Source organism: Nuphar pumila, chromosome 6 (genome assembly GCF_984573655.1).
Source record: "Nuphar pumila chromosome 6, dmNupPumi1.hap1.1, whole genome shotgun sequence".
Taxonomy (NCBI): Eukaryota; Viridiplantae; Streptophyta; class Magnoliopsida; order Nymphaeales; family Nymphaeaceae; genus Nuphar; species Nuphar pumila.
The window spans coordinates 36,899,517-36,914,837 of NC_143254.1; the positions used below are offsets into that span (position 1 = coordinate 36,899,517).

Sequence of the window (15,321 nt, forward strand, 5' to 3'; positions counted from 1 at the left end):
TTAGCAAAACCTTTCAAAAAAAAAATTCATAGAAAATTCTAAGGTTTTTCCAAAGTCGGGGTTTGGGGCGCCACATTGATAACTTAATATTTTCATATGCAAACTATTCATGACACGATATATTCATTTGAAGCATGCTTTCATTATACAATTTCACATGGAAGTCATAATCAAATTGAAAGTAACTACATGCAAGCATGAATACAATCACATCAAATATTGCAATACATCAAAATCATTCATATCAAACAAATGTCAAATATGTACCTGCAACAAATACACTTTAATATCTCGTTAACTACTACCATGCGTAGCATGAAATCTGTACTCAAAAAATAAGAACGCTTCTATTCTCATACATTAAAATCATGCTCAGCATGATCTCCAAACTCCAACAAAGCAGTCCTAGATATCAACAACTAAGTGAGTTGTGAACAGTAAAGTGTTGCATCCAATAAATTAAATAACATGTGATGCGCTTGCATTACTTACTCACCACAGGTATTTACCCAATTTGCATTATTTTTGTCACTTACTTACCACGGTTGGCGGGGCACAAGCGGGTTCTGTTGAGAAATCTGCAAGAGACACTGTGTTAAAATAAAGTCACCACCTGCCAAAAAAAAACCCAAGGCTAGGTCGCCCTCCTGTCGGAAAAGCAGGGGGTTGGGGGGCAACCCCCTACCCAAATAAAAAAACGACAGGAGGGCATCCCCATACCGAATAAAAAAATGAGGCATGAGAGCGACCCCTACCGAAAAAAACAAACGAGGCAGGGGTCGCCCCCCTGCCAAAAAAAAAAGAGGCACGGGGGCGACCCTCTACCCGAATAAAAAAATGATGCAGGGAGGTGACCCCCTGCCGGAAAAAAAAAGAGGCATGGGGGCGACCCTCTGCCGAAAAAAAAAACGAGGCAGGGGGGTGCCCCCCTGCCGAAAAAAAAAGTGGCAGGAGGGCGACCCCCTGCCTGAATAAAACAATGAGGCAAGGGGGTCCACACCCCCTGCCCGAATGAAACAATGAGGCAGGGGTCCACACCCCCTGCCGAGAAAAACAAACGAGGTAGAAGGGTCGACCCCCTGCCGGAAAAAACAAAATGCGGCAGGGGGCGACCCCCCGCCGAAAAAAATAGAACGTGGCAGGGGGTCGCCCCCTGCCGAAAAAAACCAAATGCGGCAGGGGGCGACCCCCTGCCAGAAAAAATAGAATGAACGCGGCAGGGGGCGACCCCTTGCCGGAAAAAATAGAAGGGGCAGCCCCCCCCCCCCCCTGCTGAAAAAAAAAGAACACTTTATCTGCGACGGGCGACGAAATGGGGGGTGGCAGGCGGTAGACTTGGGAGCGTCGGGCGGCGGGCCGGGGAGTGCATCGATCAGTGGGGCGACGGGCAGGGCGGAATGAGGGGCGACGGGCCGGGGAGTGCATCGGGCGGTGGGGCAACAGGCCGGGGAGTGCGTTGGGCGGCGGGGCGACAGGCTAGGCAGTGCGCCGGGCGGCAGAGGAAGGCGTCGAGCGGCGTCAGGACGGCGGGAGAGAGGAAACAGGAAAAGAGGGAAAATGGCTCTAGTTAGAGATTTACGCGAAAATTAGCGACGACTTTAGTGACGGAATTAGTCCGTCGCCAAGCCATCGTAAATTCACAGGAGTTGTTAGTGACGGAATATTTTTGTCGCTGACGTTGTCGCTAAGTAGCGACAAAAAACCTTTCATCGCCCAATCTGTCGCTAATCGTCGCGTGTGTTGTGACAAAAATGGGCCATCGCTACGTAGCGACGGATTTAGCGACGGGCGGTTTTCGGTCGCTACATCCGTCAATATTAAAATTCTTAGTGACAGATTAGTTTCTCTCGCTAATCCGACACAAAGTTGCGACGGAAAAAATCCGTCGCTACTTTGCATTTTTCTTGTAGTGTTTTTTACCTTCATTAGTACCCAAAATTTACCCATATATATATATATATATATATATATATATATATATATATATATATATATATATAATTTAGTGAAGGCACAAAAATATTGAGCTAGAAATCACAAGGTCAAGCTTTATCGATTCAATCTGACCAAATAGAGTTGTTCAACATAATTGGTTTGTTGAGTATCAGACCTTGGATTTTGTTTTTTTGACAAAAAAATATGGTTTTTTGAGTCATAAAATTTTGGTGCAATGTGGCTTGTTAATTTTTTAAGTCCTTATTAAACCTGCTTACATGTCGGGAGTACACCCAGCTTTGACCTTGTGGCAAGGGACGCTGCCCATGGGTTTCGAACGTGTGATGTCCTGTTGGTGAGTTTCACAAGTTGCCCCTATCAGATGAGGGGAGCCCTGGTAGACAAGTATACTTTTATATATTATAATATTAAAAGTTCTTTTTGATCAATTAATTAAATAATAACAAATCCGTGTCCTCATGTCCTAATTCTTAAAAAAATGTGTATTCAAAACTCATACTTGTATCCAGTCTCCCCATCATTGTTTCCTATGTTAACATCTCTTAAACTAATCAGTTAATAATATAGATAGATAAAAGGTTGATATTTGATGCTATTGAAAGTATGGAACTATTGAGCATAAGTCGCCTTCCTTTCATTTTTATAGTTTTTTCTTAAATTGAATCTTATGGTTTATTCAGTAGAAAATCAGTTTTAATCAACCTCAGGGGTTTTACCAATGTAGTCTGATGGGGTTTTCTCCTTGGATTTATATATATATATATATATATATATATATATATATATATATATATATATATATATATATATATATATATATATATATATATATAATTAAAAATGTTATTAAAATAAGACCCTAAAGAGTGTCCTGCTATGACATAGGTAGGAAATGGATGATGACATAGTGAACGAGCATGCCACCGAGGTGGTATCCCATGTGGTAAGCGGGGTCCTGTGCCAAGCTGAAGGCCCAGGTTCGAATCCCTCTGCCACATGGGTTCTGGTAGGGGTCTGCTTAACCCCAGCTTGCCTTTCAAGAGAGAGAGAGAGAGAGAGAGAGAGAGAGAGAGAGAGAGAGAGAGAGCTTAAAGTTCACTGATTACTAATGGCCTATTTATTTCATACAATTTTGTGAGAAATTGCTGATCTGGCATCCTTTTCTTTCTTTCCCCATCACGAATGAAACAAACGTTAAATCTATGTATATTTAAACATGAAAATTTGAGAAAATAATAGAAGAGATAATAAACATACAGAATAAGTCGTGATAATATTATATTGATACTGCAATAAAATCATTAGAAATTCAAAATACTATTGGTATTTCTTATTATGCGTCTTATATAATATATAAGACAGAGACATTAAATGTCAAAGATGCCCATGGGTGGCGTTCTTTGCCACAATGTGGAAGCTGGGTATACTCTCCAGTAAGCAAGCAGAAGGGACCTCAAGGGAGGCTAGCCAATGTGCAATTGGTGATGGGGGATTTTTGTTTCCTTGGACTAACCAAAAAGCCAAAAAAATAAAAAATAATAAATTTTAAATTAAAATGATTAGGTTTTGGTATGGATATCTGGCGAGTTCATTTAAACTGGAATAAGGTGGGTCCATCCCAAATCCAATTTGTTAAATGGTTGCTTGATCTCGTTTTGATATTCTCATGCTATGATTGGATCAGCATTTTGACCCAGTCACATGTAAAATCACATAAGATAAGGGTTCCATATGGTAGAACATTATGGTCCAGATTGGAGGTGGCTTGGCACTCCAATGGTTTTGAATTGGATCCAACCCATATTATCAATTATATTGTCAGAATCTACCTGAATCAGCCCAAATGCGATTGAAAAGGGGCCAATTTAGGGTAGATTCATGTAGTATATTTTTTATTTTTTAATGACACATATCAACCTCTAGTGAAAAATACCGATTCACAAACGATTAGATTAGATTAGATTCAGAGGTTTTTTTTTTTTTTGAAAACCTATTTACCTACTAAACCTATTTACCCACTAAACCGATTTTAACAACATTGCTCTTGAGAAGGATGAGCGGTGAAGGGCTTGGGAAACAGGACAGCTCACTCTCAGGTCCATTTGCATTGAGAGAGAGAGAGAGAGAGGACAATTTTGGGTTGGATCCAATTTGTTGTATTTAGCATTCTGTAAACAAATAAAGTTCATTGACTCAGTTTTAGGGTATTTGTTAGGGATGGCAGTGGACTGGGGGGAAATGGGCCCCGCCCTGCCTTGCCTTATTTGGACCGAGGATGGCAGACATGAATAGGGGATGGAGGCGGGGATGAAGGTTAAAATCAAAATTCATGCGAAATGGAGGTGGTGATGGACTTATACTTTTCTCTACCCCCACCTTGTCCTCGATCCCTGATCCCCGTTAGTAAAATAACTAAAATGCCTTTAAGGATGGCAGCGGATCGGGGAGAAATGGGGCCCCACCCCGCCTCGCCCTATTTGGACCGAGGATGGAGAATATAAAATGGGGATGGAGGTTAAAATCAAAACCCGTGCAGCGATGGAGGTGAGGATGGATTGCAGAATTTTGAGACGGGGAGGGGGTGGAGACCTTGTCCCCCGCCCCTGCCATCCCTAGTATTTGTTATTCTATAACAATGTTGAACATAAGCCAGGATCCAAATTCTTCAATCTGGTTCTTTCCGATCCAGACAGGTTTCCACAATTGAATCCGTCGTTGGCTCACATGTGCAATCAATGCCGAATGGCTGAATGCAGTGAGTCAAGCATGTGCTTTCCTGTTTGACTCAACTGCCATGTTCTGATTGTTGCTTGATAAAGATACAAATCCATTATAAAAGGTTATCCATATTAAAGAGTCCAGCTTGGTATTGTTGATTCTGTATCCATCAGTTGCCAGTGGATGCAGCGTCACTTTCCTTGCCGGACCTAGCTAATTGATACTTGAATGCATCTAATTACACCCAAATATTATAATAATTTGCAATTTTGGGTCATATTTGTCACTCACTCATCCACTTCTTTAGTGCCTTTTGATTAGGGCTACAAAGGAAATAGATATGGGTTCGGGTCTCCGATTCGGACTAATTTGAAAATGGCTAATACCAAATCTGACTAATCTGATCACAGTTAATCAGACCTGAATTCAGATTCAGATTAGAATTGGAAATTTCTAATAGCAAATTAGAAAATATACATGTAATCAGATTAGGATATTCATCAGAATCAGATATGATCCTTTGGATTCAGTCATAAAATCCTTACCAAATCCAAATCTTATCGGATTCAGTTTTTTTAACTGAATCTTACTAATCGAATTTGGAATTAGATTTTGATAATCCCGACAAGTGAAAACTGGATTTTGGTAATCCCGACTAGTGAAAACTAGATTTTGGTAATCCTGACTAGTGAAAACTAGATTTTGATAATCTCGACCAATGAAAAACTGGATTTTGGTAATCTCGATCAGTGAAAACTGGATTTTGATAATCTCGACCAGTGAAAACTGGATTTTGATAATCCCGATCAGTGAAAACTAGATTTTAATAAATGGGCTCGATCTATGATCAATTTTTTTTGCGATGACTGAGTCTTGCAAAGGATTGAACTTGCAAGCTGGATTTAGAAAAATGAAGATTCTTGATAATTTTTTTTTAATTCATGATTTGAATAGACCATCATAGTTAGTTGTGCATGGTCTGCTTTCAGGATTACCCTTTATCCTGAATGGGTAAGAAAATAGAAAGAGATGATAAAAGTTGATGGTGAAAAAGATCCTCTCAATCTATGTCCACAAGATGTTATGGGCAAAAATAATATTTCAGGATTGTCCCTTATCCTGAATGGGTAAGAAAAGAAAAAGAGATGATAAAAATTGATGGTGAAAAGATCCTCTCAATCATGTATGTTCACAGGATGTTATGGGCGAAAGTAATGTTTCAGGATTGTCCCTCATCCTGAATGGGTAAGAAAAGAAAAAGAGATGATAAAAATTGATGGTGAAAAGATCCTCAATCTTGTATGTCCACAGGATGTTATGGGCAAAAATAATGTTTCAGGATTGCCCCTTATCTTGAATGGGGAAATAAAAGAAAATTTGAAGAGAATTAATGATAAAAGAATTGATTTGATTTTGCCTGCATATGATAATAAAAAAAATGCCCCTGTGTAATGGGAGAAGAATGTTAGAAGAAAGGGTAATAAAAGATCATTGTTATTGAATAAGTCCCTTTGAAGAATACAAAAGATAGAATGAACATTTTAGGTGTAAAATTTCTTCAAATGTAGAGCATTTATATGTTCTCTTACTCTATTTTTCATGTTTTTTATGTGTTTCCTCTTACGCTTCTCACTCACTTCCATTTGTTTTCTCTAAGTTGGCAGTCATCATTTTTTAGATTTTCTTAAAAATTTAATTCTTATACTAAAAAGTCATGAAATTTAAGAATAGTTACTTTTATTTTAGTTTTTATTTGCGTTCTATTTCGATTCTCATTCAATTCTTAATTTTTTTTTTATTCCTTGCTTACTGCTTCCTATACATTTTAAAATGCATCGCTTCTCGCTTCCCATATTGTTTCCTGCTTTCGCTTCCGCTTCCTAGTCTGGCGATCTTGCAATGGTTCCTAAGCTAGTACATGTTGGGGATTGATACATGATGCATTATATCTGCAAATTGATCAATCATAACATGTTTGGATCATTGGAGAGTGATGATGGAGAGAAAATGTACCAATTTGTAGGATTCAGCTAGTCATTTTCTTATTCATGTTTGGTGCTTCTTGTCTACAGCATTTTAAAGATTTACCTGTTCTTTATTCATGTTTGGTGCTCCTTGTCTACAGCATTTTAAAGTTTTGCCTATTCTTTGGTTCAGAGTTGTAAGATTCTGATCTTTTAGTACTATTACAGTTGTGCTTGGATATATGTAGCATTTTTAATGTATAAGTTTGAAGCTGATCTTAAGATGGCAGGACTATCCGATGAGGAAAGGAGGCGCCTTCTGCATTGTGTTGTTGTTGTTGGTGGCCCTACAGGGATAGAGTTTATTGGTGAACTGAGTGACTTCATTATGAGGGATGTGCATGAACGATATGCTCATGTGAAAGATTACATTCATGTCACCCTCATAGAGGTAATCAACTTAATAGTGGAACAGTTTATTCCTTATGTGAATTGTGATCATCTGGAATTTCTATTATTCACCACATCTGATGGTTTGCTCTCCTAATGAGTAGGCAAATGAAATCTTGTCATCATTTGATGTGGAACTAAGACAATATGCAATCAGGCACTTGACAAAGGTAACGTGCGGCATTTGTCATTATGTGGCCACGTGCATTATTTGTACTGTCAAGTGAAATTCTGACATGTAAATGTTATAATTCAGTATGGTCTTCACTTTGTTCATGGGGTTGTCAAAGAAGTGCAGCCAAAGAAAATGGTTCTTAGTGATGGCACGTGCGGCATTTGTCGTTACGGACTACTCGTGTGGTCCACTGGAGTGGGTCCATCACCATTTGTAAAATCTCTTGATCTTCCCAAAGCTCCTGGAGGAAGGTTGGTCACAAATGTTTCTACTCAGTACGATATTTCTGAATGTTGCAATGTGATGAATCTGCATTTCAGTTAAGTGTTTGATGTAATTTTGTTTGCTTGAAGGATTGGTGTTGATTAATGGTTGATAATTCCTTCAGTTGAAGACGTGTTTGCACTTGGTGATTGTGCTGGTTTTGTTGAACAAACAGGGAAGCCAACTCTTCCAGCTTTGGCACAGGTTGGCATTTGTTAGTGTCTTCTGGTGTTTAGAGAATAAAGAAGTAAGCCAAGAGCCTGCTTGACATGCATATACCAAGGACTGATAACTCAGCCTAAAGCTTCTTAAGGCTATCTTGGCATTCAATCAAGATTTTGGGTCAATTTTCTTGATTGAGGGTGTCAATTGAGTCTGCTTTAGACTTGAGACTTTTTTCATGTCTAGAGCTGAGATTTTAGTCCGTCTAAAGTGCCAATATTGCGTAGCCAAAATGGGTCCAATGTCCAATTATGAAATCCAAACGTGGAAAGAATTAAAGAAACTTGGTTGCACAAGATTTTCATCTTTATCCACTCTGCAAGTTCTAAAATATGGAAATGTTAGTTATAATTCTTGTTTATTTGAACGTGTTTTGACACTTGTATCGGTCAGGTTGCAGAGAGGGAGGGAAAATATCTTGCTGGGTTGTTGAATAGAATTGGGAAGCAACATGGGGGGAAAGCATTCTCTGCCAAAGATGTTCCTTTTGGTGATCCTTTTGTTTACAAGCACATAGGTAGCATGGCTTCTGTTGGGCGATACAAAGCATTGGTTGATTTGCACCAAAGCAAGGTATTGTTTCCGCTTCTATTAATAATTTTCTCCCCTCAATATGTAGTATGGTTTCAAGTATCCAAGCATCGGCTGCTTCACATGCTAGATGGTTTTCTATGGTCAGTAATTCCGTATGCTGACGTTTACTTTTAAGGGACAGTCAGTTAGTCTGCTATGGTCAACTTGTACTTGGTTTGTTAAGCCAGAATTGATTGTCATGCTGTCTAATAGATGGCAGGAGTAATGTTGGTGAAGTCCATGTGAGAGTTTATGCGACCTTGACTCTAGATTAATAATGAAAGGGACCATCTAAATATGGTGAATTTTCTGGTTAAGGAGATATTTTTTTACTTGATTCTCTCGGTGACCATATTAGTTCCACTGAGTTGCATCTTTCTGGTTACAACATAATTAGTTTCAAGTGGAAGTGCCAGTGTTATTATCAGATCTATTGACTGGCAGAAGGCTTTAGGACCAAGATTCTGCTCAAGCAAATGTGAATATGTAGACCACCTCTGATCCGGACGCATCGCCATGATCGATATGGGCGTGGTTCCACCTTGTACTGTCCAGTGTGATTTATTACAAACTCCGTGCTGACCTGAAATAAATTAAAATGCACACAAGATTAATGTGCACTCTTGTTTCCTTGCCTTAACCTCAATGAAACTCCTGTCTTGATTTTTTGGCGTCCATTCTGCAGGACGCGAAGGGCTTATCTCTTGTAGGCTTTGTGAGTTGGCTGATTTGGCGGTCTGCCTACTTGACACGTGTTCTGAGCTGGAGGAATAGGTTTTATGTAGCTGTCAACTGGGCTACCACTTTCGTTTTTGGTAGAGACAACTCAAGGATCTAATCGCCAGCTTGCCAAGTGATCACCTCGAAGATGGCAAGGTATGTCACTTAGACACGCCTAAAAGGACACATGACACACTGTTTTTGTGTAATTATCTGTTAAGAGTAGTGTGTAAGGGGACCCGACACAGTAGTAAATTGGAGGGTCCTTGTGACATGGATGGTCGGCTATTAAGTTCCTGTCTGGTGAACTCTGTTAAGGTTTATTTCTGTTTGTCATGAGCTGAAGCCTGAGATCATCTATCTCCAACTTGTCATGAGCTAGAAACTTTTCGACATTTATTTCTGTTTGAAAATTGATATTCAGTGAATCACTACGGATTACCTACTCTGCATTTCAACTGAAATGAAAATGTTCAATTTATTGAGCCTTTTGATGCAATCAAATAGATTGCACTGAGGGCGCCATGTGAGGAAAATGCAGTTCAAATGAAGGAAATAACAAGCATGATACAACAAAAATAAAATGTATTTGTGGTTATTTGATTTTTAATAAACTGTTAGGGGGGTTTGCCTAACCCCAGCTTGCCTATCAAAAAAAAAAACCAAGCAGACGATTTAAACCTTTAAGATGGTAAAAATATGGGGTGGCTTTGGGTGAAAATTCTGTTGGAAAATAAATTTACAGCAGCTTATTACCCATTGAGGGTCGTGTTAAGGAACAAGTGTATGTCCATTGTCTAAGGGAAAAAAAATAATTGAGGTAATGTTTGCTACCTTTGGGTAAGGAACACTTAGTGAAAAAATGTAATATTTTCTTTAATTTCTTTTGCACATCTGGCCTTTAGATGTGGTCTGCATATTAAGTTTAAGTTTAGTAAAAGTTGGGCTTTGGATGGAACATGTTTTTCTGACATATATGTCAGATTTTACGAGGGTTGAAACATTAATGACCTATAAATTACCAAATTTTTAAACCTCAAGAAAACATATTTTTATGTCAAAAAAATTATGATCCAAAGGTAAATTCCTACTATTTTAACCATGCCATCTATCAGGTCGAATCTAGTCGCATTCATGAAGTCAAATCTGGTAAAAAAAAAGCTTTAGTTCCAACTAGAGGGTTCCTTACCCACGACACGAGGGTAGCCCACGTTATTCCAAAACAATATTAGCAAAAATGTTATGTTAAAAATAAGAATTCTGTTTTTTATCATGAGGATCAAGAAAACCACAACTGGGAACAAAGACCTAATCATAGGTGCTAGCTATGCCTGCCGTACTTAGGGACTGTGTAAACTTGTGGTGCACCCTTTGCCCCCGGGGAGCCACTTGCTTCACCCAAAGGTCATAATGTAGGAGCCACTTGCTTTAGTAAAAGCTAGGGTTAATGCCTTTGCTCTTTCTTATGTGCGAAGGTTGGATGCTCTTGATAATGGAACCCTAACCTATAACACCCTGATCTGGGATATTAGGAGTCCGAGTTTGGTTGGTATTACTTTTCAAAGGGAAATACTTTAAAGTTCACACAGAGAAAACGTGGCTAAAAAAAATCTTTTTATTTCCATAACCAACTTTTTCTTTACAATGTTCATCATTCATAACAAAGAAAAGCAATTACATCTTTATTCAATGACAAGAAAATAAAATCTACCAAGTACTCTGCTGATAACGAAAAAGCTACTCACGTTCTATTTGTGTTAATATGTCTAGAACCTACAGTTGTAATTAAACATTAGGGATGAGTCTACAACCTAGTAAGAAATAATTATAAGCAAATAAACACTTAAACTTACAACTGTAGTGAGCTCTAAGCTCCTAGTCTTAGTTTAATTTTTGACACACCACACAAGTTGATATATTTTAATTACCCCCATTAACTTTCTCAACACTCTCTTAAAACAACTATCACTAGGTCGGCTATACCGATCATATCCATCTATAAGCGTAGCAACCCCATAGAATATCTCAATTCTACATGTTGGCCAGACAATGAACCATACACTCTCAGTGGTCTCCGGACCACCAGGCACTGCAGTGAACCACCACGGAAACCCCACCAGTAGCTAGCCGGGAGGTCAAACTCTTAATCTCGGTATGATTCATGCTACATCCTAACCATGATGATTATCAACCATCAATGGTCTCCTAGAGTCTCAATCCTGATGTAAGTGTAATCCTAAGTCATGACTAATTTCAACACATTGAATCATATTCTCAAACTCGTCATACACTCATTCTCTCACGAGTAATGTTGTGAACTGTTCACAATGAATCTCATTCTTAAATCTCATGATGACTTTAGGACTCACACATCTCCCACTAAGTACGCAAAGATGTAAGGTCTCTACATCGTTAAATCACCAACGGTGCACTCTCTGTGGTGGCTGCACTCTAGCCGCGAACTAGGTAGCCCTTGCCACAGATCGCCACTTCTGGGATTTAAGGGGTTATGCATGTTGATCTCAACACATCTATTCATACAACATGAATAGACTATATGGGACTCCATTAATCTCATCACAATGCATGATATTAATGAACATTTAGACATGCAATCACAAATACAATCTCTTTCACTCATGCAGGATACGCCACAAATAACATGAATATCACAACCACGTCTATAAAATCAACTCATAATGTCAAGCATGATAATTTTTATGCATGTCATGGTATCACTCGAAAGCTATCACACTATTCATATTAATACATAATATCACAATAACATGCAACGTAAAATGTTTATTCACTTCTAAAATTACTTATAATATCCCTTACCTTGAAGGTGAATCTATACTCTCCCCAAAAACAAGTCTCACGAAGCTCTAACAGTATGATCTGGTTATACAATATGTTCAGATTAATGCATAAAACTTTACACGTTATTCTTAAATTACCAAAATACCCTTTTCGAATTTATTTATGAACCCTCAATTTTTGCATCACTAATTTGATAAAATTTCATAGACTAGTAGGTTCATTTCTACGATACGAGTCTAACACATCAAACCTCACTCGATCCTGAGTTCGAGGTGCAAAGTTATGTCCATTTTATCAAAATAAAGATCTCGGGTACCCAAAAGGGTATTATGGTTATTTCAGATTTCGATACAACTCGAGACTATCTTGCGATCCGATTCAGATCCATTTCTGATCTGGATCCAACCCTGCCTGCTTGGATTCAGATCCATTACTCATCTAGAACCAGAACAGTCTGACTGGATCCAGAATGGTCTGACTGGATCCAAAATATTCTTACTGGATCCAAAAACTATCTGACTGGATCCATGACAGTTTGATCTAGACCCAGTTTTGATATGGATCCAGGATTAATCCAATCAGGTCCATAAAAGTTAGTCTGGATCCAGAATAGGTTCAGATCAAACTAGATCTAAACTGAGAACCTAGATCCAGTTAGATCAAACTAGTTCAGCCTGACTCGGGTTTATCTAAACCGGTTCAACTCAGACCCGATTTTGTCTGAACAGATTCCTGAAATTCCACTAGAGGGGGGGTGAATAGTGAAATATGATTAAGATCGATAATATAAAAAAACAGAATGCAATAAGGCACAACACAAGGCACAAAATTTATACTGGTTCGGTCAATTCCCAGACCTACATCCAGTCCCCAAGCAAACCACTTGAGCTTTCCACTATAACATCCGAGTCACCGGATAAATAGTACAACACCCTCTTCCTCAGAGGTCTTCTTCTCTCAACAGAGAAGGGAAACACCCTCTTTCACAGAGGTCTTCTTCTCTCAACAGAGAAGGGGCACACCCTCTTTCACAGAGGTCTTCTTCTCTCAACAGAGAATGACAACACCCTCTTTCTCAGAGGTCTACTTCTTTCAACAAAGAAGGGATACAGTGAATAACAGAAAATTACAATACTTCCTATAGAACCTTCAGAATGATATGAATGCACGAATGAAGGATTCTCAGAATGTTCTGTTCTTTTCACTCAGAAGATACTCTTTGTCAAAGAGTTATTCTTGACTTTTTCTCTTTCTTTTTCTTTTTCAAGGCTCTCTTTCAAATATCGAATAAGAATTTTTCTCGTTGTAAGCTCACATGTCCATTTTGAAATAAGTAATTTGATTGTGTTTATATAGCCTTAAAAAACTAGTCGTTGCCTTTTTGAAATGATAGTCTTTTTGGGATGTGAGATGTCAAGTCATTTCAAAAACCATCTTTATGGATGTTCGAAAAAGTCTTCTTTCCATAAAAGTAGTATATGAGGTACACTAGTCGTTGTAAAATTTTAGGTATTATATAGTTTATGTAAAAAGTCTTTTTCTTACAATAGTACATTAAACGTTGGATGTGTAAGCTATTATGTAGTTTTGTCTCTATTCTAATTAATGATTTGTAGTACTTAAGTATTTTATTTAGAAATTGTCACTCCTTTACTTAAATGAGTGTAAGTACAATAAATGCTTTGAGATCTTTATTTGTAACTAGTCATATCAAGAATTGCTTTATGATGTGCATTTCAATGTGTACAGAGAGGATGAAGTCTTCAGCAAGTCGACATTCTTGAGTGGGATTAACCTAATTATTTCTAACAAGATTTTTAGATGAGGTATTTAATGTTTTACAAAGAGAATGATCACTTCAAGTAAGTCGACATTCTTGAGTTTGTAAAAAGGTAACTAAAGTCTTTTCAAAACATATTATATTTGTTTTTCTTTGTCTAGCCGATTTCAATGTTTTGTCTTTTTCTTACTTATTTAAAATCATTACTTTTTCAAGTTGTCTTGTTTATGATGGAAGGTACAATTATTACTTTTTGAAATCATGAGCTAATCTATCATGTCAAAATACCTTTTTCATAAAGGGTTGCAAGAGGGTATAATTATTGGTTTTCAAAAAGGCGTTTTTTGAAACTATCGTATACTTTTATGAAATATAGCTTTTGGGAATGAGTGACTTTTATGTAATATGCAATATGCATGCTTCTGAAGGTTCTGTTACATATGACTCAAAAGAAGAAAAAAGTCTTCATCTTGAGGAAGCCGATCTCTTTAAATGATCTTTAAGAACACATGGCTCAACAAGTTTTTTCTTCAAGAAGTATGATTGCACCACGGTTGTATTTGAACATGAGGTCTCTATCCCTTTATGATGAGATATCCTTGCATCAAATACTCGTTAGATACATGGCAAATCATATTTAGTCATAATATAACATTTTTCAAGAAGACATAGTATCATATCAAATATGATAGTGTATCATATTGTGTGTCATCAAAATATGGTTTCTCAACAATTCTCACTTGAATCGGTTTGGTCTGAACCGGGTTGGTCCAAACTGATTCAGTTCAGACTGATCCGATCTGAACCGACCCATATAAACTAGTTTGGGTAGATCTGGTTTGGTATGAACCGGTTCAACCCGAACCGATTCAACCAATATATATATTTTTTTGAACCTGGTCTGTCTTGGTCTGGGTGAAACTCAAACCGACCCGATTCAGTCTGGGTCACACCCAGACCGACCAGTCCCTTTTGTTTTTTTGACCCGACCTTAGGTGCGGTCTGAGCGCGACCCAGACCGACCCAATTCGGTCTGGGTCACACCCAAACCGACCCTCGGTCTATCTTTAAAAAAAAAATGAAAGGGGGAAAACCCCATTAATTTACAGAGAGGGGGGCGGCCACCGGCCGACCCTCTTCTTTGTACCCAAGAGGTACAAGTCGGCATCCAGTGTCGGTCGACCCTCCCTGCGACAGAGGGATCGACCAACGGCGTCGACCGACAAACCCTCCCTCTCTTTCTCTCTCTTTCCCATCTCTATTTTTTTTTGTTTCCTATGTAAATTGCCGACAGCCATGGCTGCCGACCCTTACTCACCGAAAAAAGAAAAGAAGAAGAAGATGAAGAAGGAGAAGGGGAGGAGGTACTCACCAAACTGCCACTATCGCCGTCGCCGGTAAGTGCTCGTCTCTCACTCTCTTTGTCACCCTCTTTGAGCTTCCTCTTGCTCGAGTGAGGGGAAAGGCGCACCGTGAGGGCTATTTATAGCCCTCACGGTGGGGTGAGGATAACCCTCACCCCCATGTCGATCGTGGGGGGTGAGGTTTATCCTCTCCCCCCCTCATCGCAGATTGGAGGAAGGGGGTTCCCCGATTTTTGAGGAACCGCCTTTCTCTCCCCCCCATTTTTTTAATGTTTATCCCCTCCGATGACTTTTCCATAAGGAGTTTACATAACC

General features: G+C 38.7%; 1 pseudogene; it reads left to right on the forward strand.

Moving 5' to 3' along the window:
* The first annotated feature begins 1,397 nt into the window (after positions 1-1,397).
* Positions 1,398-9,160, forward strand: LOC149834649 (internal alternative NAD(P)H-ubiquinone oxidoreductase A2, mitochondrial-like; annotated as a pseudogene).
* The last annotated feature ends 6,161 nt before the right edge of the window (positions 9,161-15,321 follow it).